General features: G+C 41.2%; 1 non-coding gene across 1 annotated transcript; it reads left to right on the top strand.

Moving 5' to 3' along the window:
- The first annotated feature begins 20,365 nt into the window (after positions 1 to 20,365).
- LOC139038528 (U6atac minor spliceosomal RNA) lies at positions 20,366 to 20,490 on the top strand. The gene has a single exon (XR_011491573.1). It is a non-coding gene; the product is annotated as a U6atac minor spliceosomal RNA (small nuclear RNA).
- The last annotated feature ends 4,968 nt before the right edge of the window (positions 20,491 to 25,458 follow it).

Here is a 25,458-nt window from a genome sequence, read left to right as displayed (position 1 = left end):
TCAAAGCAATGTGATTATAACCTAAAGTGTTTGCTGAAAATGTGGGTTACAAGGCACACAGTTTTAAGTTCATGGAAGACCTGTTAGCATCACTTACTTATAAAGAGTTTGCCAGCATTGGCCCCAAATAAGATTATGGGACATTAAGGAGGTGGCAGAACAAGAGAGTGCCTCCCCTCAATAAGCTTGGTGATTGGCACGATATTTTTCCAGGCCTGAAGTATGTCCTCACGCCTGCTCATAGGACATCACAAGGTCATTCATTAGAGTGGCTGGTGGCCCATTTCACTACAATGGTGGCTTGGCATGTTGTTTCTTATCATCATGGTTTTGTTCAGTCTCTCATTTTGTCACAGGTGCAGAAACACGAGTTTTCTGAATGATCTCCTTGCCTTCTCTCTGACCCTAATCAAAACTATGTCTTGCATGGCTGACCAAGTTATCTTTTAAAAAAATCCCCATCAATTTATTAATCCAACCATTCAGGATTCACTTGACTATATGGAGCACCTATGGTGGGAAGGCTCTTGTGACAAGTCTAGTGAGGGAGACAGACATGTAACAAGAAAATTATGAGGCCATGTGCTATGTATTTTATCTCATTAAAACTTTTTTGTGTTTCTTCATTGTTCCTAAGAACAAGAGTTTTCCTTCTCCTAAGATAAAAGATCCTTCACAATATAAATCCTCTCCACCACACCGCCTCCTCTCCAGCCCTTCCCCTGGTCTGCACCCTGTATGTCAACCACATAAAATGTGCTGATGTTTCCGGGAGCTGCAGCAGAAGCAACTGGCAAATTCCCGGGTGTTATTCAAGACTTAGCTCAAGTGTCATTGTCTCCTTTTTGACTCTGAGTTTATAATTCCAAAGCAGAGTCCGTCATTCACTCCTTTGGGCTCTTGTGGAAATTTTCACGTATCCCTGTTTTCTCATGGGTCATATAATACTTTATTTCATTATACTGTCCATTAAATTGTGAGATTCTTTAAGGCAGGGAAGGGAGGGAATATTATGCCTTTTGTTTTCTTAATCTTTAGTTCACTGGCCAGCACACACAGAATGCACAATAATGCATTTTTCTAAAGTGAGTGAATGACTAAATGAACGAATGAATTAGGAAGCCAGCTTTTGGAATTACCCCTGGATTTGTTTTATATTCAGCACTGTTGAAATACTCTGTACTGTTAAGCAATTATCTTCCGGTAGAACACCTGGTAGAAATCTATAACTATGTTGGCCAACAACTCAAAGTGATTAGTGCGACCAATTTACTGCAATTAGAAGGAGGACCACATTCCATAGAATTTAAAAGGTGCATTGATTACACACCTGTGCAGCATAAAAGAGACTATGACTACTGTGATAATCATGAAAGCATGTCACTCTTGCACTAATTAAATAGGCCATCAGCACAAGTATTTCATAAAAATAAAGCCAGATAAAAGCAAAAGGTGAAAAGCAAGCAACAAGAAAAATCACAAAGAATTTTTAAAAGATTATATTATTTCTACACATACCCCAGTCATACCAGTATAATCATTCTCAAATCTTGTAGGGAATTTTTGGGGTCACCTGAGGCAGCTGGATTAGAATTCCATGGAAAGCAACATGCATACAGCTTCATTTTGGGGTCGACTCTTCCATCAGTGTAATGCAATGGTTAAGAGCCTGGCTTCTGGAGGCAGGCTGCCCAGGTATGAGTCCCAGCTTCACCCGCTAATATGTAGGTGTGTGTGCATGTATGCTCAGTAGTGTCCAACTCTGCGACCCCATGGACTGTAGCCTACAAGCCTCCTCTGTCCTTGGAATTTTCCAGGCAAGAATACTGGAGAGGGTTGCCATTTCCTTCTCCAGGAGCTGACCCAGGGATCGAAACTAACATCTCTTGCATCTCCTGCATTGGCAGGCAGATTCTTCACCACTGCCACCTGGGAAGCCCTGCATCTCCTTCTAGCTATAAAATATTAAGAAAGTTACACAAACTCTATTTTTCAGTTACCTTGTCTATAAAATAAGGATCATAAGACTTATAGGATTGTTGAGAAGATAGAAAATGGTAAGCTGTCAAAAAATACTAGATTTATTACTATTTGCGGATTTCAGTTTTTATCATATCCCATCTTTACCATATTTTAGCATGTGTTCTCACTGGGACTCGGCTCTTCTATAAGTTTTCCATGTTGCATGTCTTTCATATGTTCCTATGAAGTTGCTGCATCTAAGTTATCGGCATTTTTTTCTGCCCAGGAAATGGTCATGGTCACTGGTGAATGCTAGAGAAACACCGAATCCATGAGCAAGCAAAGTCACAAGATGATTGCATTCTTTTTTTCTTTGCTGTATATGGATCAGGAATCTTTTCTGTTGCCTACAAAGGCTATGAATCATCTGTTTTTGCTGAGTTTAGGGCTACATTAAGTATACTTCATTGTTGCCAAATTAACAAAAAGATATGTACTGAGAAAAATTATTACAAGTTTCTATGAGGAATGATTGTATTCCTGGGTCTCATAATTAGGATGGGATACAATCATTATTGCATTGGTTAGAGCTATATCTTGTTTTGGGGGCCTCCTTGGTGGCTCAGTACTAAAGAATTTGCCTGCAATGCAGGAAACACAGGAGACTTGGGTTCGAGCCCTGGGTCAGGATTATTCCCTGGAGAAGGAAATGGCAAGTCACTTCAGTATTCTTGCCTGGGAAATCCCATGGACAGTGAGCCTAGCAGGCTGCCATCCACAGGGTCGCAAAGAGTTGGATGTGACTAAAGCAACTTAGCACATAACCTGCTTTGGTTTGATAACCAGAGCCAAACACATAACAATCTTCCCTCAAATATGTGAAAGGCCTGTTCTGTTAAATGACTCACTGCCATATTTCAAATAATTTCTTTTATGATCAAACTTGAAAAGTAAATAACTATTCAGATGATGAGTTGATAAAAATAAAATCCAGGCAAGCAAATGCCAACAAAGCCAGGCATTGTACAAAGTAAGAAGCATAAATTAAGATTTTGGATCTTAATACTATTTTGATTGGAAACACTGAACGGTGAACTATATATAGCTATCATATTACAAAGTTTTACTCAATTTTTTCAATTGGCTATTTTATATCTAATTTTAAATGGTTATTAGCACAAGATTATAAAAAAAAAGTTCATCAGTAGAACTGATTTTAATGTAATTAGCCACATTTCAAAATTATTTTCTATACTAACCTGTGACCAAAGATGCTAAAGCCTTCCTATTTAAGAATATCATAGATAGAGGATATGTTTGGAGGAACAATAAGGAAAGACACAGAGTGGCTTCTATTTGCAGAAAACAGGAAAAAATTGCACTTTTAGTATCATCATGGTGACCACGTCTTTGACTTGGTCAAAGCGAGAAGTGCTCAAACTTACATTCTGTTGACTGTTCCCTAGGTCCCACATCCATCAGGGTGATGAAAGGTCTGTGATAGGTCTATTGAATATTCTATCTTTCCTCTTAATGTCATAGCTGTGTCATACTCATTTATTTCCAGGATGACTAAGAAGCAAAAATTCAATCTTATGTCGTTACTGGAGCTGGATGGCCTGGGATATTTAGGCTTCTTGTTTGAATTGCCTTTGTTACTTTTCCCCTGAAATGTTTTCAGTATTGGGAGCCTCCTGTCTGGAGAGAAGGGAAAGCAGTCCCTCTTTGGCAATGCATAGACATTGAGCTAAAAAAACAAAACAAAACTGGCTTTGACCAAATGAAAAAAGAACATTTAAACTCCCAAAAAGGGAACAACATAAGGAAAACAAAACAAAACTAGACCATGCTGTTAACTGTCCAAATGTGCAATTAAGTGCATCAGAGTTATAAGTGGTCTGCAAAATGGTTCCTGAATAATCTAGTTAATACAATGCAGTGGCTCCACAATAATTGCGACTCTTCGTATGGAATAACTCTTCATGCCCTTCTCTGGAGAACACTCCGGAGGGGGTGGGGGGGGGGTGGGGAACTTGGCCCTTCTGACTCACCAGTTTGTTCTTAAAACAGCAAAAGCAGCAGCAGCAAAATGCTGGGTTTATCCTGTTGGGTTTCCTGATCTAAGTGTCACTGAAGGGGGCTGGAATCTGTAGTCAGCTTGGGGTTGTCAGCTTCATCCCCCACATCCTGACAGCAAATAGTGGTTGCATTTTAGTCTGCCTGCTCCTTATTTCTGTAGCAGTCTAACATTTCTTTATGAGCATCCGTCCTTTTGGAGCAGTAAGCGATAATTTCACTGAACCTATGCTGTGGGTGTTTGGCACAATGATTTGTATAGAGTTTAAGTCCCTCAATAAACATTGGCTGAAGTGGATTGAATAAGATTTAAAACCAGAAAGGCTGAACTAGAACAATCTTCTATAGAGAATGTGCTGTAAGTCTCCTTTAATTGTAGACATTGTTACTACGTCAAAGCATTATATGATTGTACGTTGATTCGCTTGAACCAATATTTACAGAGCCTTACTGGCCACACTTCGCCAAACGCCTGGATAGGTAGAAGAGAGAGTAGTACAAATGCTATCAGACCAATCCCTGGCTGTCCTGGAGTCTATAATTCAGCAGGACAGATGGACTACAGTGATCGCCTGTTGTTGTTTTTACAAAGTTGGAAAATAGAGACCGTTGGAATGTCCTTGAAGCAAACTCTTACTTTTCTCACTCAAAGAATACCAGATAAGCGAAGGGGGGAAACAAAAGCCTAGTCTGAGGTGGAGGAAAAAGGAAGAAGAAACAAAAAACCGAAACCAGGGCACGTGGCATTTTCTGAGGATAAATGAAATACTCCTGGAGTCATGCCACCAAAAGCCAGGGCTTCTCGTTTCCCAGTGAAGACCTGACTCACAGGCTGGTTCCCTTCCCCTGCCCTGTTACCCTGACTCCCTACCCATTCTCCCATCTCTTCATGACTCAGTCCCTGGGGCTTTGGCTTAAATTCAATACAACCATGGTGCCCCTCCCCCAACCCCCCACGCTCACTGATGCCCCTACTGGTCTGGCTCACTCATGAACTATAACCTTATGGGATCAGTTTCAAAAGTTTTGAGCAGTTGTGCAAGGCTCTTGAACAAGAAAACACATATGGTGGCTCAAATTTTAGTTTTTTAAGGAAACTCCATACTGTTCTCCATAGTGGTTGTATCAATTTACATTGCCACCAACAGTGTAAGAGGATTCTCTTCTCCACATCCTCTCCATCTTCTCTCCAGCATTTGTTATTTGTAGACTTTTTCGTGATTGCCCTTCTGCCTGGGGTGAGGTGATACCTCGTTGTAAGTTTGATTTACATTTCTTCATAATTGAGCCTCTTTCCATGTGCCTCTTGGCTATCTGTATGTCTTCTTTGGTGCAATGTCTATTTCGGTCCCATTTGTTGAGAGGAAAGGTACAGTGGGATGAACTGGGAGCTTGGGACTGACATATATACACTACTGTGTATACAGCAGTAATTAATGAGAACCTAAATGTATAGCACAGGGAACTCTGTGCCAAGTTATATGGCAGCTTGGATAGGAGGGGAGTTTGGGGGAGAATGGATACATGTGTGTGTACGGCCGTCTCCCCTTGCTGTCCACCCGAAACTATCACAACGTTCAGTTCAGTTCAGTTCAGTCGCTCAGTCATGTCCAACTCTTTGTGACCACATGAATCGCAGGACGCCAGGCCTCCCTTTCCATCACCAACTCCTGGAGTTTACTCAAACTCATGTCCTAATCAGCTACAAAAAAAGAAAACACTTACACTGGCCTTGGAGGAACCCATCTTTCTGGGTGCTCGATATTTCTTGAAACTATGCCAGCATTGTGGAGGCTACTGTCAGGCATTGCATGGAACCCCCAAATCAGACACTTGTGGGGTGAACCATGGAAGAGCCTGCTTGTTTTACACTTTCTTGGGAAACAGGAAGCTACCGTGGTCTGCTCTTATCTCTCAAACTGCTTCCAAATGGTTTGAAATCTCGATACTCTGAGAACAGTAGCATCTCTAGTTTGTCCAGAGCCTTCTGGAAATAACCCCACTCTCTCCCGGAAACTGGCTTCCCTGATGACTCAGGTGGTGCTAGTGGTAAAGAATCCACCTGTCAATACAAAATATCTAAGAGATGTGGGTTTGATTCCTGGGTCCAGAAGACCCCCTGAAGGAGGGTCATGGCAACCTACTCTAGTATTCCAGCCTGGAGAATGCCATGGACAGAAAGGTCTGGCAAGCTGCAGTCCATAGGGTCACACAGAGTCAGACACGACTGAAGCAACTTAGCACACAAGCATGAAAGAGCCTGCCGGCCGTGCAGGAGACATACGAGGTGCAAGTTCAATCCCTGGATCGGCAAGATCCTCTGGCGAAGGAAATAGCAACCCACTCCAGTGTTCTTGCCTGACAAATCCCGTGAACAGAGGAGCCTCGTGGCTACATTCCAGATGGTCTAGGAGTTGGACATTAAGTTGGACTTAGCACGCACGCCCTTGGGAGTTGCCTTTCCTCCTGCTCTAGCTAGCTATATTAGCTAAGAACATGATGACTTCCTCTAGAACATGTAGCTTCTAGAGGGTCATCGTGTTCTTAGCTAATATCATCCATCTCCCCACAGCTGATTGGTTTAGGTGTGCACAAATTTTTCAAAATGGGCAACTTGAAATAATTCCTGGGATTTTCCTAACTGGAATTGAGGAAAAAAGAATGAATTTCTCTCAGGTTGTGGGAGAGTTGGGGAAGGAAGTCTGCCAATTTGGGGCATCTGTGTTTTCTATTACTTGGTATCAGAGTCTGCAGTGCGATAGGATACAGTGAGAAAAGGAAGGATAAGAGATCCACTAAAAGAATCCTAGTGGGTTTGAGTCCCTGGTTCCCACTGCTTGGGAGGCACAGCTTAACTCGGTGTGGACTTATTTGCTTAATCTTTTCACTGGTTGCTAGAAACACACCAGTATGTGTCTAAATAATCTTTTGCTTTTTGTGTATCCTACTTCACATCGAGTGTTTATCACCTGCAACCTTTAAAGAACACTGATTATAAAAGGATTTGCTCTGATGTTGGTTCCTTGCCTCTCCTTCTTCTATATTGTTTCCTCTGCTTTTATAAATCACCAGCAATCTTTATTCTTCTGTGGATAATTTTTTCCATTAATTTCCTCTTCATTTCTCTCTGATCTTACCTTATTTCCTTTCCCTCCCTCTTCTCCCTCCCTTCCTTCCTCCTTCCCCGGCCCCTTTCTCTAACACTGTCCAGATGTCCATCATTGTTGCATCCTAGTGGTTATCATTCATTTTATATGAACAACCAGGTGTTTTCAATTGCCTTCTGAAGGCCTTTGGAGGTGATTCTTTGGCAGCTATTATTCAGGGTTACGTTGAAGATGAAGATTCAGAGTTGGACCATAAAGAAAGCTGAGTATCGAAGAATGATGCCTTTGAATTGTGGTGCTGGAAAAGACTCTTCGGGGTCCCTTGGACTGCAAGGAGATCGAACCAGTCAATCTTAAAGGAAACCAACCCTGAATATTCATTAGAAGGACTGATGCTGAGGCTGAAGCTCCAATACTTTGGCCACCTGATATGAAGAACTAGCTCATTGGAAAAGACCCTGATGCTGGGAAAGACTGGATGCTGGGAAAGGTTGAAGGCAGGAGGAGAAGGGAACAACAGAGGATGAGATGGTTGGATGGTATCACCAACTCAATGGACATAAGCTTGAGCAAGCTCTGGGAGATATTGAAGGATAGGGAAGTCTGGTGTGCTGCAGTCCATGGGGTCACAAAGAATCAGATACGACTTAGTGACTAAACAACAACAGCAACAACAGCAAACATTTAGAAACTAGAAATAAATACGACTCTCTCGTTGATTACCTTTGAATTATATAATTACAGATGATTCTTTTGGGCTCTTTTTCTTTCTTGGATTTGTTTTATTTTTATTAAAAACAATTAAAATATTTTATCATTGATCACATGAATTTGTTGCATACTTACCTGTTTCTCATTTGTCCTTGTTGGTAAAGTATGTGATATTAAAAGATTTATCTAAAGATTACTCAATCAAAAAGTCTTCCCTAAGAAAGTCTGGAGACTCATAACTTAATTTTCCTTGGGAAGTATGAGTGGATAAATGAATAAATAAATGAATGGGTAGGTGAATGAATGTGTTTCCCCTAGACAAAAAGCAAATACCATCATGGCAAAGCCTGATTCACTCACTATAAGACCCTCAGATAATTTACCAGGCTCTCAGTTTCTTTCAGCAGATATACCTGTGCTATTTGACCAAAGATAAATATTCAGTAAATTCTCTGGCTAAACCTGAGTTTAGCCTGGTTTATTTGACGACTTTAAATAGAGAAAGAAAACTATACTCCTGGATTTAAATAGAGAAAGAAAGCCAGTAAAGGAAAGGCAGATGCTCAGTACAAATATTTTAGCAAATCACAAAGACAGTGAGAAAGAGATCAAGCTAAAAATAATGTTCTCTCAAATGAAACATCTGGCCAACGAGAGTCAGATGTGGTGCCTTTGGCCTAAAGGGACCTTTAACCTGAATTACTATAGAAGAAGTTGCCACATGGATGGAAAATTAGGGGAAAAATAAGTCAGTTAAGGAGAAACGGAGGTAAAGAGAATGATAATACTCAGGATATGGAGAAACTGGTACATCATATAGATGGAGTACCCATGCGTGAGTGCTAAGTTGCTTCAGTCGTGTCCGACTCTGTGTGAACCCATGGACTGAAGCCTGCCAGGCTCCTCTGTCCATGCGGATTCTCCACGCAAGAATACTGGAGTGGGTTGCCATTTTCTTCTCCATAGAGTACCCATGGAAATGTATATCAGAACCACATTTGTGCAAAATACTCTGGTCATATGTCCTATGTCTTCCATCCAAGCAAATCTACTTGAAAGTATATATATTTCAGTTTCAGGAAAGTTTCAGAACATTGTACAGACATATGTATATAAAGATGTTGACTGGAGTATTACTGTTAATAACAAGAAAGAAATTGAAATCACTTAAATATCAATGGGAGGTTCCTATTTGCATTATGGCATATCCATAAAGTGAATATCATGCAGCAGTTAACACTGATATATATTGATTTATGTTCATGGGCATGGATATATATTCAACATACTCACATATAATTTTAACTGAAAAAGAAGATTTTAAAGTAGTGTGTATAAAGTGACCTTGTTTTTATTAAAAATATTAACATGTCTCTGAATTCATACATATAAATACAGAATTTTTAAAATTCTGAAAAGTTGTGCCAAAATGTTTGTAATAGTTCTATTTGGAATTTTTGCTGTTGTTGTTTAGTTACGAAATCATGTCTGACTCTCTGCGACCCCATGGACTGTAGCCCACCAGGCTCCTCTGGCCATGGAATTCTCCAGGCAAGAATACCAGAGTGGGTTGCCATTTCCTACTCCAGGGGATCCCCCAGACCCAGAGATTGAACCTGAGTCTCCTGCATTGGTAGGCAGATTCTTTACCACTGAGCTACCAGGGAAGCCCATTAGGGATTGGAAGTATTTAAAGATATGTTTGCCTGTCTTGGTTGTCTATTTTTCTATAAGGAATACAAGTTCATGGCATATTAATGTAAGTTAAGTTTTAAAGGGGAGATGGGGACACTCTTGACACCCATAAGTCAATTCCTGCTGTCTCACTTTTCATTCCTAGACACCGCACTCTCCGCGCTACCTTCTTCTTACCCTCAGTCCCTGGAAGAGGTGGATGGAGCCCATCCATCCTGGACGTTCCCCCTGGGGTCCTGGAGCTGAGATACCGAAAGGCAGAGCCACGTGGTGAAAAGCCACGCAGGGTAGAATCCAGAGAAGCCAAAGCCACTCGTAAGCTGAGCTGTAGCCGAGTGGAGAGGCTCAGAATAAGCTTGGAAGGCAGTGAGCTGAGAGCGAACGGCTGGAAGGCAGACGCCAGAGGGGAACGGAGGTGAGAGCCGAGGGACCCGCAGTGGAACGGGAGGCGAAGCTATGCTTTCGGCCCCTCTGGTTCCCATTCCTGCCTGGTCTGACTCTTCCATTTATGACTTTTAGAACTTTTATGAGTTTTGTTTTACTTGTTAACTAAGATTGCCTCTTCATCCAGGATTGGAGATACATTATAGTCATTGCGATAACCTTGATAAAGACAGAAAAGCATCCTTGGAAACAAGCAAAAGGATAGGGCAGCTCTAGTGGACTCTGCGTGGGCTGCCATCACTTCATCGTCGTCCACGACCCCGTGAGCCACTCGCCAGCGTGCCGAACGCCCAGCAGAGCTTCTACTTTTTCATCCTTGGCCACAACGACTGGGAAACTGGGGCAGCTGTTCTCTCTCAAGAGCAAGCTGGAAAACACCAGAAGTAAAATCTTGATAAACATTCTCCTGAGGCAGCTGCAATTCCTAAGTCACATCCACCCTGAAATGTGTTTTTGTGTGTATTTCCTGAAAGACTTTTGAAGGTGAGGAATTTTACAGGGCAGTTCTGTTTACAATATTCTGAATTCTGTTGTGCAGAACTTAGCCTGATGTGCTTGACAGCCTTGGCGACAAAAAGCACTATATAAATGCATCATCAATATAATAATATAAATTGAATTAGAATGCTCATTCTGTTCTGCCGAGTTTCTTTCCTGAGCTGATTATATCTGAAACAGCTCTTGTTAGAGGCTTTCTCATTATGAGGAACTCACTGTCCTGTTCCAGCCCTCCATCAAGTACCACCTGTTCGACACTTTCTAGTCTTTTTTTTTTTTTTCCCTAAGTTAAGTAGCCCACATGAGGATTTGAAGTGCAGAGTCATGGCATCAGAATTGCAGCCTGCTGTTTCTCCTGATTAAGTTTTTCTGTTAGCAAGTTAAGATTGCACTTTGAAGAATACAGGTTGACAGCTTGGATACTGATGGTTGATGAGGTCAAATGGTGGCCCAACAAATGATGATCTTAATGTTTTCTCTAACAGTCCTCTTTTCATTGCATAATTCATCTTTTATCCTCATATAGGAGTATTTGCAGTGTCTTAAATCACTCACCATTCAAGTGAACTGGATAAGTGTTTAGATAAGTGTCTAAATTATGCTAGAAATGGGTCTTTAAATATATATATATATAGAGAGAGACTTTATTTTTTAGAACAGTCTTGGAATTACAGAAAAATTGAGCAACTAGTTTAAGCAGGAAGTTCTCATATGCCTCTCCCTACCCCCACACCATGTTTCCCCTTTTATTTATTAACATCTGACATTAATATGGTGCATTCGTTACAATTAATGAACCAACCTGTGTGTGTTAGTCACTAAGTCATGTCTGACTCTTTTCAACCCCATGAACTGTAGCCCACCAGGTTCCTCTGTCCATGGAATTCTCCAGACAAGAATTTTGGAGAGGGTAGCCTTTTCCTTTTCCAGGGGATCTTCCCAACCCAGGGATCAAACCCAGGTCTCCTGCATTGCAGGCAGATTCTGTACCATCTGAGCCACTAGGGAAGCCAATGAAATGACAATGATACATTATTAATTAAAATCCATATCTTGTTTGGATTTTACTTTGTTTTTACCTAGTCCTTTTTTCTGTTCCAGGATCCCATCCAAGATACACAGTACACTTAGTTGTCATGTCTCCATTAGGTCACACTTAGCTGTATAAGACAAAACCCCAAACAAGTAAGATCCCCAAAGAACACCTTCAAGGACAAGAGACACAAGTGCTGAGATTGGCCTTCTCCCTGTGACTCCCACACTGGGCGTGTAACTCTCTTCTCTTACCCTGACCTATCCCACAGCATTGGTAAGACAGACTGTAACTTTCACACATGAAGATTAAAAAGTGAGGAATAAGAAAATTTAAGATATATGAAATAACATTCCATTGTATATATATATACCATAGCTGCTTTATCCATTCATTTAGAAAACTGGTACAGATGAACCCATTTCTAGGGTAGGAAAAGAGACACAGACATAGAGAACAGACTTGTGGACGCCGGTGGGGAAGGAGAGGGTGGGGCAAACCGAGAGCGGTTCTGACATATATACATTCAGTTCAGTTCACTACCATGTGTAAAACAGGCAGCTTGTAGGAAGTTGCTGCATAGCATAGGGAGCTCACCTCGGTGGTCTGTGATAACCCAGAGGAGTGGGATGGGTGTAGGGTGGGAGGGCAGTCCACGAGGGGGGGGGGATATAGGTATACATACAGCTGATTCACTTCATTGTACAGCAGAAACTATTGCAACATTGGAAAGCAATTACACTCCAATAAAAAATATATATGGAAAAAATGACTCAATAAATTCTCTGAATAACCTCAGATATGCAGATGACACCATCCTTATGGCAGAAAGAGAAGAGGAACTAAAGAGCCTCTTGATGAAGGTGAGAGAGGAGAGTGAAAAAGCTGCCTTAAAATGCAACATTCAAAAAATAAAGATCATTATGGCATCTGGTTCCATCGTGTCATAGCAAATAGATGGGGAAACAATAGAAACAGTGACAGACTTTATTTTCTTGGGCTCCAAAGTCACTGTGGATGGTGACTGCAGCCCTGAAATTAAAAGACACTTGCTCCTTGGAAGAAAAGTTTTGACAAACCTAGACAGTGTTTTAAAAAAGCAGGGACATTACTTGCTAACAAAGGTCTGTCTAGTCAAAGCTATGGTTTTTCCACTGGTCATGTATGGATGTAAGAGTTGGACCATAAAGAAAGCAGAGCACTGAAGAACTGATGCTTTTGAACTGTGGTGTTAGAGAAGACTCTTGAGAGTTGCTTGGACTGCAAGGAGATCAAACCAGTTCATCCTAAAGGAAATCAATCCAGAATATTCATTGGAAGGACTGATGCTGAAACTGAAGCTCCAATACTTTGGCCACCTGATGTGAAGAGCCAACTCATTGGAAAAGACCCTGATGCTAGGAAAGATTGAAGGCAGGAGGAGAAAGGGACGACAGAGGATGAGATGGTTGGATGGCATCACCAACTCAATGGACATGAGTTTGAGCAAGTTCTAGGAGATGGTGAAGGACAGGGAGGCCTGCTGTGCTGCAGTCCATGGGGTCACAAAGAGTCAGACATGACTGAGCAACTGAACAACAACAAAAATAGCTTTGTTATCTCCTATCCCAATAGAAGTGTCAACTTGCTTCACTAAACTCCCAAAGATCTTTATTCTAATGTAAAGTTGGGACCAAATTACGGTTTTCCTCTCTTCCAGTGCCTAGGTGGATTGATTTGGTATTGTCTGGTTTTGTCTGTGTAACTGGCCCTCTGAAGGTACTTTTATGCTCAGTCGAGTGCTAAAGTCCTTTTTGCACAAAAACTCAAGCCTTTTCTGAGTTTAAAAGATCTTAGATGATTTCCTCCTACTTAGTTCTAGTTCCTAGTTTGAGAAACTTGCTGCAGAGTTTAATCCAAGCTTCAGGGTGCCTCCAAAGTCTAGGGTCCTCTTTCAGAGGTCATCTCCCTTCCTCATTGAAGAAACATTCTAGGCAGTTCTTTAGGCAAATATGTTCCTGTCACAATGTGAGCTTGGCCAAGACATTGGCTTGTCTTCTTGGCCTTGGCTGACTAGACCAGATGTGGCCATCAGGCCAAGGAAAATCTATAAGCTATGAGGTGTGGAGCAAGAATGTTGTTCAACCAGAATGATGAGGACTAAACTGGATTAATCAGAATTTCTGAAATGAAACCTAGAGAATGAAGCCAGTAAGGTTGTAGTGCAGAAGGGCAATGAAGGATCATGAACAAGAGAAATGATGAGTAAGCAGACATCTTGAGTAAACCCGAGTCATAAGTAAGTGGAAACCAGATGCCACAGGTAGTTGTTTGTCACACTGGGAGAGGTAAAAAGAGAGACAGTAAAATGCTGACTCATTATACTAGTAGAATTCTATGAACTTCAGGGGCTGAGGGCATGACAAGGTAGCCAGGATTTAGAATTGCCTTGGATCCCATGACAATCTCCCAGCTCTCGCACTTCATTCCTTTTCAGGGTTGCCTAATCTTTCCAATATCTTCAGGTTCTGCAGATATCCTTGTTGTCCTCATTTCCACGTGCATCCTTACATTACACAGGTCTTGTTTCTCAAGAAAATGTAAGGGAGGTTAAAGAGCATATGTGCCTTGTCTCCATTCAGGTTGGCAGGAGTTGCAGTCAACTCTGAAACTGATTCAACCTTTTCCAGCTCAGCTTCTTTGCCCTGCACATCTCAGAAATGTTCCAAATTGTTCCATAGATGTTTGACCTTCATCTCCAACACAGGGAAGTAAGTAGCCTTACAAAAGCCCAATTAATGGAATAAAAATAATTTATATCATGGGCAAAAAAGGTTGCACCCCCCACCCCCAAGATTTCCCATCTGCTTGCATTGTGTCTGTAGGTTAACTGACTCACCTTAATCAAGTTAGTTATTCATTACTTGATTTCAGACCAGTTATAGGTCTTCTCACCTGCCCTCTAATAATGAGTCACTAATATTTACATATGCAAGGTACTATTCTAAGAAATGTATATGTAATTATTTTAATCCTCTCATCAACACTGGAAGGAAGGTATAGTATAAGCATTATTTCTTTTTGTGTGTAAGGATATTAAGGCTTAGAGAGGTTAAGTAATTGGTCAGAGTTCACTCATGTGTCACTAATAAGTGAGACTTTGCTGTAAAACCTGATGATGGAGCCTTAGTTCTTAACCAGAGCCAGGTTTGCTGGTTAAGAACTAGTCCTTCTTACATAGTGGTAGTTGGCACGCAGGTTCATATTCAGTCGACTGCTTGCCTGGGTCTCCCTGAGGTCTAGGCTCCCCATTAATGCACTCAGCCTAACTGTAGACTAATCACTGATAAACACCCCTTAAGGGCAAGTATTGTGGAAATAAACTTGAGTACTACTTCACTCTGGAGCCATAGGAATCCAACCCCCAATGTCTGCTTCCTCAGATCACCTGTCTGAACCAAATATTGCCTCAATATTCAGTTATTTCCATGGTGGGATGACTTGGCAGAACAACATTTTCATCTAGAGATTGATGTATTTCTTCCATTTCATCAGTGGCTGGCACTGTTGTTTTCTCTGAACATCGGGGCTTATAAGGCTAAGAGACATTGAAAGTGTGGTCACAAGGATTCCCACAGCTGCTGGACATTGACCATTCCCTCTCCTCCAGGGACGGTGAGTTCTGCCGAGCCCCTTCCCTCTCCTCCAGTGACGGTGAGTTCTGCTGAGTCCCTTCCCTCTCCTCCAGTGACGGTGAGTTCTGCCGAGCCCCTCTTCTCCGGGGTCCTGCTGCCCGGCATGGCTGTCTATGTGATGGGCTCAGGTGGGTGCTGTGATGGAGGTGGTCTGCTCTGCTCACAGGAGCTTCCGTTAGAAAAGTTGCCATTTCCCAAGGAGCCCTCTTCCTGTTATAATGATCCCTTGCTAGGGGCGTGAGTGACACCCTCCATTCAGGCTCCTAATGCCTTTCCTAGTAAAGGCAGAAAGGAAAAGATGGACTCCAAATTATAAAGCTCCTCATGTCAACCTCAGGTTGTCCAATAGTAGATTTTCTCCTCTCCTAGGAATTCAATACCTCTGAATAAAGGCCCAGTTTTACAAGACTGATAGCTCCCCAACCCTTTCTGAGCAGTTTCTATTGAGAGAGCTACCCAAATATAATGGGTGGCCTTTCCAGGAGTTTTCCTCTTCCTTTCCTTATTGGACAAGCCCTTCTCTTACTACTGGGAACACCAGTTACTCTTTCCCCAGTCTTCCTTACAATTAGTATATAGGTAAGTAACTCAATATTGACCCATGGAGCCTGAAGAAATGTCTAAGGGTTTGGAAAAAAGGTTTTTCTTCCTAGAAATAGGAAACATCCCTTTTCTCTTTTCTGAATGTGATTTGTCAACATGTGACCTCTGGAACCATTGCAGCCTTTCTGAGGTCATGAGGGGAGGCATCAATGTCACATTTTAGGTGTCAAAGCACAAAGAAGAACTCCAGGTTCATGAGTTGTTGCACCCAACTTGGAACTGCCCTGCCTTGACTTACTTGTTACAATGATAGTAATAATAGTAATAATAGTAACTGTGGGCTTCCCAAGTGGTTCAGTGGTAAGAATCCACCTGCCACCTCAGGAGATGCAGGTCTGATCCCTGGGTTGGGAAGGTCTCCTGGAAGAGAACTTGCTTGGAAAATTCCATGGACAGAAGAGCCTGGCAGGCTGCAGTCTGTGGGGTCACAAAGATTCATGATTGAGTGACAAGCATGCACAATAGTAACTGTTATTTTTATTCCTGGCAATAATGACAATTAATACTTCTACAGAGCCTATTACGTGCCAGACATATTTAATTATTATGTAACATTATGAATATCTATATTGTTTAAACTATATCTTTTAGTTGAGTGCTCTGTTATTTGCAGATGAAAACACCCTAACCAACATGCTTGCCACTCTGTTTCTTGCTCTCTTAGAGCCTTAGAGGTCTTTAAGAGGCTTCTTTAGAAAGCAGACTTGAGCCTATGCCATCTAAAATATATACTCCTCCCATCATGGAATGAATATTCTTTTCCCAGGATCCTTCAAAGAAATCTCTTCTCCTGGAAGAAGCATCCTGAAGTCCACACCTAAAGGGTCCTGGGAAACCAGGTGTGAACTTTCCAATCTTATTTTCAGCCTGGTGAGTTGCACAGACAATAGAAAATAGTGCACATAGTTCCTAGAGGACCACTCTGTCATAAACACATCTGAAAATGAAGACTTGGAGTGAGAATGGGCAAAATATTTCTGAGAGTCCTCTGTCAGTCTCATTCCCATCCCTTCACGTTTCAAAAAGTCAATCAGGTTATTCTAAGGGCTCAGGGGGCCCTGATGAGCTGTAATTAGTCCACTGCAGTGAATATTTATCTGGACATGTCTGCCCATAGCAATCATTTTCCTGGTTCACACATTCCACTTGACAATATTTTATATGATAAAATAAACACCATCACCAAAGAGCTCTATAAACTATAAAATGTTATACAGAATTAACTTATGATGATGACAAAGATTTATTCATTACCTGCTTTCAATATTACTGACTCAGGGTCCTAGGAATATATTTATATTTTAGCCTGTTTTATTACCTTATTCAACTATCAGCATAACATGATTTTGCACCAAATATATTGACTGTGTCAGAACTGGTTGTGTTTTCTTTCATTGCTATTGAATTATGTCTCACATTTTTATTAATAGTTATGACCAGTGTTGGTCAACATTTTACAGTTTACAGTTGGTTTTTCCTGTATGTTGGGGCTTTCCCGATAGTTCAACAGGTAAAGAATCTGCCAGCAATGCAGGAGACCTGGGTTTGGTCTCTAAGTTGGGAGGATCCCCTGGAGAAGGAAATGGCAACCCACTCCAGTATTCTTGCCTAAAAAAATCCCATGGATTGAACCTGGTGGGCTACAGTCTAAAGTGTTGCAAAGAGTGGAACATGACTGAATGTGCTGTCTCTGAACTTTCACATATCTTAACTCATTGGAGCTTCATAACAATCTTCTTTGAAAATAAGAGTATGGAGGCTCAGACTTGTTCAAGATGACTCAGGAAAAAGCCAGAAAAGGAGCCGGTTCTCCTGAAGGCAAGGAAAGTCCTTTCTTCTGGGAGGTGTTGACACTCCTCTGGATGACTTCTGGTTTTAGGATGGGAAAGGGACCACGGGGGCAAGAGATTGGAGTTCAGTAAGGAAGGATGATATTTGACAACAAGCTAGGTAGATCTTTCAGGGTTGGATGGGCCATGGGGGTTATTTGATGAATTCATGAAGTGAAGTGAAGTGAAGTCGCTCAGTTGTGTCCAACTCTTTGCGACCCCATGGACTGTAGCCTACCAGGATCCTCAGTCCATGGGATTTTCCAGGCATGAATACTGGATGGATTGCCATTTCCTTCTCCAGGGGATCTTCCCGACCCAGGGATTGAACCCGGGTCTCCTGCATTGTAGGCAGATGCTTTACTGTCTGAGCTACTAGGGAAGCCATATCCTGAATTACCTCAGAGCTTCCCTTGTAGCTCAGTCAGTAAAGAATCCATCTGCAATGCAGGAGTCTGCCTGCAATGTAATAGACCCAGGTTTGATTCCTAGGTTGGGAAGATCCCCTGAAGAAAGAAATGGTAACCCATTCTAGGATTCTTGCCTGGGAAATCCCATGGACAGAGGAGCCTGGCAGGCTACAGTCCATGGGGTCTCAAGAGTTGGACATGACTTAGCAACTAAACCACCATGAATGACCACATGGTTAATTTTTAGTGGCTCCCAGGCAAGTTATCAGGGCAAGTTACTCACCTCAGTCTCCTCATCAGTAAAACAGAGTTCCCAATAGCCCCCACTTCATAATATTGTTGGTTTACATGAGTCAGAACATTGCTTACCTAATAAGTGGTTCATATACACTTGCTAGTTTGGTTTCTATCCTGTGGGAACACTTAGTGTGGTTGAGGAGAGAGAGAGGGCCATTCAGCTACTTTTTTGTCTCCCTACAGACCCTTCACATTTCTCTATCCTTGTAAAAGTCCAGGATAACATGTAGATTACAGAGCCTCTATGTCAGTGTCCTCAGGGATCACCAAACCTTGATCGTAAGCACCCTAGTAGTAAACTGAAGCTTGAACTTAAATGAAAACTATAATATTCAGCTCTGCTCACTGTTTAAGGAGTTCCTTTAAAGGGATTAATAAAGAGGATCAGCAAGATCCTTGGGTATTAAACACGTCTTCCAAAGCAATATTTTAATGAGGTTAAGTATAATACAGCAAGCCCTTGGATTAATCTTCCCTTAAACTACCCATGAGCTCAAGATGCAGAGAAAAATATCCTCAGAAAATTGCAGGGACTTTTATTGAACCCATGTGTCAAATGCAAGAAAATTACAGGTGCTTGACTCCTAACCCCCATCAGGGCTGGTGTGGTCTCTCCTTAAAAGCCCGGGATAAAAAACGAGGATCACAGAGGGAACTTGACAATATTGCTTCTTTGTTGCTCCTTTGAAGGCTCTGAAGCAGTGATCTCAGGCTGGGTTTCTCCAAGGGGCTGGTGGGCCAGCTGTGCCCACTGAGATATTTCCCAGTGCTGAGGATGGAGAGAAAGTTTCTTTGCTCAAGCCCTCACGGTATGTCTCCCTGCAAAGACAGTCTTTCCTCTGAGAGCTCCCAGTTTATTTTTAACAACTGGTGCCAAGACCCAGCATTGTTTGCCTGCATCAGAGTGTGGGCAGAGAGGACACACGCTCGCAGTTTCAGAGCATGGGAGCCACTTGTCTGGGGTTAGTCATGAGGAAGTGGCTGCCGCCTTCTCTGGCAGTCTTTTATAACTCAGCTGTTTTAGGTTCTCTGTCCTTACGTACGTACACAGTTTAATTTTGAGTGCTTTGGTTTAATTTTGTCCTTTGAATGCCTTTATAAACTACAGCATCTTGTGATGATTGTTTTTCTTTTTTGGAAAGGAAAGGACTAGTACACAAATCTCTGAAATGAAAGAGGGGAAGGGAGAAAGGATGAGGATAAAGAGGAAGAGGGAGCTGCCAGGGAGGGAAGAGAGGCAGCTATTCTCTTCCGTTTCTCCTTTATCTTGGACCTTGAGACAGACACAAATGACCTCAGTGGACTGCAGAGGGCAGATGGGGTAAGATGATTTCTGTGGGGTTTGATTTGATAAGTTGGACATGGATTGTCCGATCTCTCTACTTTTTGCTCTGATTTATTCCCTTCAGTTAAGCACTGCCTTTCTCTAAGATGCTCCTTAAAAGGCAAATCCTCTGAGAAGGCTAATCATGAAGTTTTAAACTCTTGACAAGAATGAAATTCACAGATTAGCAGTTCCCAAATCCAGCTGATCATCCCAAACCCCTAGGGTACTTGTTAAGCATACAGATTCCAGGGCCTTACCCCAGACTTGTGGAGGAGTCAGAAGGTCTAATGACATGAATCTGCATCTGTATTTATAAAAAACAAAACAAAACAAAACCCAGGGATTGAATTCAGGTCTCCTGCATTGCAGGTGGATTCTTTATCATCTGAGCTACCAAGGAAACCCAGAAAGAGGGTAAAAAAGGTAGTTTTTTTAAAGACAGTGGAGAATTCCAAAAACAGTTTTGTTCTAAATTGGCTGTGCCAGTGGAAATGTACCTTCATCCAAAGTCACCTTTATCAATACAGTTTCATGAAACTGTTGCAGAAAGCTTTGTTTTCCTTCTGGCACTTCAAATATTGAAGCCAGTCAACAAGTTGATACTGATCTTCTGGCCTTGATATTTTGCTGGTTTAAATAAAGAATCAGTCCATGTCAAGGAAAAGAGAGCTTAATTAATCAATTAAAGAAAACATGTGCATATTGTGTGAAAGGAGAAAAGGTGAGAACTTCCTTTGACAAAGTTGGAAGAGGCTCTTGGGCTTGACAACATGCATATGTTAAGGCACTGTCACCTCCTTCGTGGTATCTAACCACTGTTTTTTGATTTGAGAGAATAGCATTGAAACATATACATTACCATATGTAAAATAGTCAGTGGGAGTTTGATGTATGACGCAGGGCGCCCAAAGGCGGTGCTCTGTGACAATCTAGAGGGATGGAGTGGGGAGAGACGTGAGAGGGGGTTTCAGGATGGAGGGAACACAAGTATGCCTGTGGCCAATTCATATTGATGTATAGCAAAAACCATCACACTATTGTAATGGTTTTAAATTAAATTAAAATAAGCTAATTAATTAAAAAAAGAACACATGCACATTCATTTATATTGGCAGGTTATTTCAGTTTACCTGTAGGTGTGATAATCACAGATGGAGGTCCTGGTGATGAAGCATCATTTGGCTTCTGTTTCTTCCTTGCTTAGCTTCCTTATTTCTTAAAACAGAAGAGTTTTGAATCTATTCTTAGGACACATGGAGGTAATAATGGGACACTGTATTCTATTTTTAATAACTGAATAAAAAATCAGGATTAAACACTGTATATTTACTTTGTAATAAAAGTTCATGAGCTAACAAAAAAATCACGTTTCTTTATTTTTTTGGTGATAAGTATTTCAGCTCACTTTTTTTTAACACTGGTTCACTCATGTTGAATTGAAACTATCATTTGGATTTATACTGTTGATAAATAGATAAATAGAAAAGAAACAAAATGAAAACACAAGGTCCATTTGTTCATCCATTTGGTTGTTTTATGTCATAGGCAGTTCAGATATCAGTCCCAGAAGCATTTAGATAGAATAAAAAATACCCCAAAGCCTTCAGTAACACAAAGATACCAGAGAAATATTTTATTTTTTACTTTATTTTTTAAAAAGTATTTATTTATTTGGCCGTGTTCAATCTTAGCTGAGGCACACTGGATTTTCATTGCGTCGTCATGTGGGATCTCCTTGCAGTGGGATCTCCTTGTGGTGCATTGACTGTAGTTGTGGAGCATAGGCTCAGTAGATGTGGCTTACAAGCTTAGGGAAGCCGCCCAGTTATGTCCCACTCTTGGCAACCCCATGGGATTGCCAGGCTCCTCCATCCATGAGATTTTCCAGGCTCCTCCATCCATAGGATGTTCCAGGCAAGAGTACTGGAGTGGGTAGCCTTTCCCTTCTCCAGGGGGTCTTCCTGACCCAGGGATCGAACCCAGGTCCTCTGCCTTGCAGGCAGACGCTTTACCATCTGAGCTACAGGCTTAGTTGCTCTGTGACATGTGGGATCTTAGTTTCCTGACTAAGGATCACACCCTGATTGCAAGGCAGATTCTTAACCACTGGACCACTAGAGAAGTCCCGAGAAATATTTTCAATAGGGCACTCTCCATGAGCTCACAAACGGAAAGTTCTGCCACATCGTAAGTCCTCAGTTTTATTGTGGGGCTCTATAGGAAGTAGATTCTGAGATGCGGATTTTCAAGCCAGAAGTCTACTGGAGGCAGTCCTTTGGGGCAATAAGGGAATCCTCAACCAGTCCCACAGAGAGCTCGAGACCTGGAATGACCCATCAGAATGATGACAAATTCCAGAAAGGAACTCAGCTGAGTCATCAGCCCCTCATACTCCAGGAGGTATCTAGAGGCACTCCCAAGACAGACTCTGCTTTTGTGCCATCATTAACTCTCTACGTCCTGTGATATGTGTGGGCACATGTTCCCCTCTCCCCCATACTCCTCGGACCTGTGTTGTCACATATAATGTATCAAACCTTTTCTTTTGACTTTGTGGTTGCTGAAGAGCATTAACAGAACACATTAAGCTACTTTACAATGCCAATTCTTCATGTGTTTTCACAGGAGTTAGGTCTCTGAGTTGACTGCTCATGAATACTCTCACCAGTAATAAGATATTGGCCATAAAGAGAAGGATGGGGCAGGGGAGAAACTAACAGTTAAACATACCTACCATACGCCAGGTCTTGAACTAGACTCCAGAGTCAAATAATGAATTGGACATAGTAGGAATGCACAGGTTTGCAAATTAGTAATTACAACAAAATATTATGAGTTCTCAAACAGAGTATGATTAAGTTCAATGGAGATGTAAGAATGAGTATGGTGAATTTTCCATGAGAAGTATTCAGGGAAAGCTTTCTGTGAAATGTGAAATTTGAAACAAATCTTGAAAGATGACTAAATAGTGGCCAGGAAGTGGCACATGGAAAGATGTTCCAGATAGAAGCAGGGTATGCAAAAGCCTGGGGTCCTGGACTTGCCTGGGAAACACCAATCATTTTGACATTGTTGAATCTTAGGTTTGGGGATGTGCCATGCTAAATGGCAAAGCTTGAGAAGCGGGAAGATCAGAGAGTCTTTGATTTCTTGTCAAGCTCTTTGCCAGTATCTTGAAGGCAAAAGGGAACCTCTTAAAGCTGTGTGTGTGCTTCCTCCTTAAAGAGAAGAGTGACATGATCATTTGTACACTTTTGAGAATCCACTTTGACAATGCATAGTACTACTCGGCTAAGGCAAATTGTAAACTCTTTGAGGGACAAGCTCTTGAAGCCTTCATTTGATTTAAAGGTTGTGGGTAATCAGGGGATAAAAGCCAAGAATGTGGTGCTTTAATGAGATGCAGATGTAAAGAACAGACTTTTGGACTCTATGGGAGAAAGTGAGGGTGGGGTGATTTGAGAGAATAGCATTGATGTGTATGATGATACAGTAGCAATGACATGATATATTATATGTATATGTCATATACATATAATGTGTATTGTATATGTAATATACGTATAACATGTATATTACCATATGCAAAACAGATGACCAGTGCAAGCTCAATGCATGAAGCAGGGCCCTCAAAGCTGGTGCTCTGGGACTACCCAGAGGGATGGGGTGGAGAAGGAGGTGGGAGGGGGGTTCAGGATGGGGGGACACATGTGCACCTGTGGCTAATCCATGTCGATGTTTAGCAAAAACCAACACAATATTGTAAAGTGTTTAGTCTCCAATTAAAATAAACAAATTAAATTTTAAAAAAGAATGTGGTGCTTAAAATTGTTAACTTTATTTCATATTTTTATTAAATAAAAGCAAATGTGAGGACTCATATTTATTGGCCCCATCCAACATTATAGTTTTTGTTAAAGTCAAATAAATCGGTTCATCTTTGTCAGGACACTTCAGAAACTCATGCTGTTTCTTTTGTATATCCAGAAACAGTCTAATAAAATTTAGACAGAGAATTTGTTTAGAACAAGTTTGACAAAGAAAGAAGTATTCTTAGATATAATGAGAATGTAGACCAAAGATACAGTCATATGTGCATCACTCCATTCATCAGTCCTTCCATCCATCCATCCACCTATCCATCCATTCATCCATATCTATCCTGGCCCACTCCAGGCACTCTACAAGATACCAGGGCTGCAAAGAGGCACAAACTCAGCCTCTGTTCAAAGAGCTAAGAATCCAAGTTCAAAGATACGTATATAAAACAGATGATGGCAACATTATATGGTAATGTAAATACTACTATAAAAATATGTTTTCAAATAAAATAGACAATCATTTGACCATACTGATATATACCATTAAAAAATATGTACAAAGGAAATAATGATTGTACCTTATCCGAAAGAAGCAACTGAAAAGCCATTCAAAATAAGAGTTCAGCAAATTTGCTGCATATAATACAAGTCCTGAAAGCCCAATAACATTCACGTACAACTTTTGTGAGAGAAGATCCAACACAGCCCTAAAAATCCATACATATTCTTGCTGGATGTGCCAAGAACTCAAGGTCCTGGCCTGGCCATACTTTATTCTGCCCAGCTCTCAGGCTTGGGTTTGCAGCAAGCTACTTTGAGGGAAGAGGTAACATCTCCACCCACAGAAAAAGCAGGCTTCCTTCTGCTTACTATTCAAGTGAAGAATATCCCAATCTCAGATTTCTTCTGTAAATTCTGCCCACTGTGTGTGCAGTCATCCAGGCTGAGTCCTTCCCTTCATCCTTTAGGAAGATGGAGAAGTCACACAAGTGGGATGGTCACACACTGGCCACTGCTTCTATCATGAGGAGTAAAGTTCTGTTTCTGACCCAGGATTCTCGTGTCTTCTGCCAGCATTCATGAAATAGTGACAGATTGGCATCTTGGCTTGTAATTAGTATAGAATCTCAGACCTTGCATGGTTCTTGACAATAACTATAATAACTCTTTAATACCTTAAAAGAGATTGTCAGCACTAATAAACATATGGCAAAAAGAGATGATTTACAGAAAAAGTACTTCTGACTTATATGAAGTCACTTTATTATATGTACATGTGTATGTATAAGCATATTATACACAAACATACCATATTTAAACATATATATTTGCCTTCTCTATTCATCTGTGATAGTTTCTTTATTATAAATATTTGTGTATCTGTATAGCATGTATATATATATATATTTGTACAATTTTTTTTTATCTATATAGTATATACAAGGTCTTCCCAGGTGATGCTAGTGATGAAGAACCTTCTTGCCAATGCAGGAGACATAGGAGACGCAGGTTTGATCCCTGAATCAGGAAGATCCCCTGGAGGAGGGCATACAAACTCACTCCAGTATTCTTGCCTGGAGAATCCCAAGGACAGAGGAGCCTGGTGGGCTACAGTCCATAAAGTTGCAAAGAGTTAGACCTGACTGAAGCGACTTAGCACAGCACAGCACAGTGTATACATATGTATTTGTACACACATGTATATACACACATTATATATATATATATATACTCGTGTATATAATGAATACACATATAAATATGTACCTACTTGTATGTATATATGCACAAGTAAATATGTGTGATGCATATACACAAATACATACAAATGCATATATACCTCTATACAAGCAGGATTCCCCGGTGGCTCAGCGACAAAGAATCCGCCTGCTGATGTAAGAGACATGGCTTCAGTCCCTGATTGGGAAGATCCTTTGGAGAAAGAGATGACAAACTGCGCCAGTATTCTCG

Source organism: Odocoileus virginianus, chromosome 15, assembly GCF_023699985.2.
Source record: "Odocoileus virginianus isolate 20LAN1187 ecotype Illinois chromosome 15, Ovbor_1.2, whole genome shotgun sequence".
Taxonomy (NCBI): domain Eukaryota; kingdom Metazoa; phylum Chordata; class Mammalia; order Artiodactyla; family Cervidae; genus Odocoileus; species Odocoileus virginianus.
This window is presented reverse-complemented; position numbering and strand designations above follow the sequence as displayed.